A 1,642-nucleotide genomic window follows, 5' to 3' on the forward strand; every position below is an offset into this window, starting at 1 on the left:
TGAACAGTGGTAATCGGATTTTAGGTCAACAAGTTTTTATTGCGAAATCGTTGGAATAGAAAAAAAAATTCGCTTATGCAATTTCCAGTCATACGCCATTTTTATTGTTTCCTTCATTTTGTTTTTGTTATTTTATTTGTCATTGCAATTTAATTTTTTTCATTTGCCAACAAATACAGTGGCTCCTATGACCACATGGTCAAACGTTTGGGCTGAGTTCCTAGTGAAGGTTACATTAGCAAAACAGGACGAAGAAAACAAGGAGCTGGGCGCATTTTTATTTGAAATTCACGAAATGTTTGCGCAGTAGACACAAATGCCTAAACGTGCGAAAAAAGCTTCAATTTTAAATTGTTTTTGCCTGAACTCTCATCCCGGCGAGAGCATGTGTAAGTGCGCTGAAAATGCATTTTACGTACATGCGACTGCATGTTTTTGTTGGAGCGTTTGTGTGTGTAGGGTATGTGCAATGCGGTCAGCGATGTGATACGTTTTTGACCGGCACACATGAGACAGTTTTTGGTTGCGGTTGTTTGCTGGCAAGCAACGATAACTCAGCTTTGAGGATGACTTTTATGAGGAAGTATAAAAATGAAGGGAAAAGAAATTTATAAGTTTAGAGAATAAAACAAAAAACATGTTTATAAATTATATAGGAAAACTAAATAGGTGATGGAGAGGGAGCTGTGGAAGAAGGAGAGGAAGTTTCACATTATGTATATGCATCAAAGATAATAGCTTTTGGTTTGATTAAATGAGTGGAAAAAGTCTAAGAATTAATTTAGAAACTTAAGTGCATACTTTTAGGAGGTAGAAAAATGAGCGAACTTGTAAAGTATGATTCTTGAATGACACTTATATGTAGTATCGGTCACAGAAACATTGTAGGGAATGATAAAGCTGAACATTTAGCTCACCAAAACTTTTCTATGAACGTCATTCCAAAAGTACCGGTTAATATTCCTTAAGAGAACATTAGGAGATGCACCTGACTTCAAATTGAGCACTTAGGTAGATAGTAATAGATATAAATTATTCCCAGCATATGCAAGTTCCTGGACAGTCCTGTCTGGGGAACTCATCAACAGGTACAGAATTCTCCAGGCTATATTTTCTATTCAACGCTTATTGTGAAAGTTGCCCGTTCTAGCGAACAGGCGAAGTAGATTGTGAGTGGAGAACTTCCTCAACAATCTGTTGGACTGCACCTCAGTAAGAAGAAAACATCTGCTAAGCTATGTAAGTTAAGTTCAACTTAAAGTATCTAGTTTATCCACAGAAGCAAGGAATTTAGTATTGCAATAGTACATTGATCTTGTTTTCACAACCATTTACCCTAGCCTATAGTCCTTAATTTCTTTGAATTTCGCGGTTATGTTTTATTAAGCTATAAATATGTCAATATAATCTTGGTATCACATAACAATAATCTGATTTTTGAAATGAATTAATAAAGTTAAAAATATTTAATTTTGTTTTTGTAAGGTGTTTTAAAGTGTTCACTTCAAAAGCACTTTAACTTTACTTCTATAAGCAAACATTACATTAAAAATCAATAAGGAAAAAATTTTGGGATATCCAAATTTTTTTCCGTGAAGTCCAAATGCATCACGTCCACTAACTCAAAAAAGTTATACAGTGA

This window comes from Teleopsis dalmanni, chromosome 2, assembly GCF_002237135.1.
Source record: "Teleopsis dalmanni isolate 2A chromosome 2, ASM223713v2, whole genome shotgun sequence".
Taxonomy (NCBI): domain Eukaryota; kingdom Metazoa; phylum Arthropoda; class Insecta; order Diptera; family Diopsidae; genus Teleopsis; species Teleopsis dalmanni.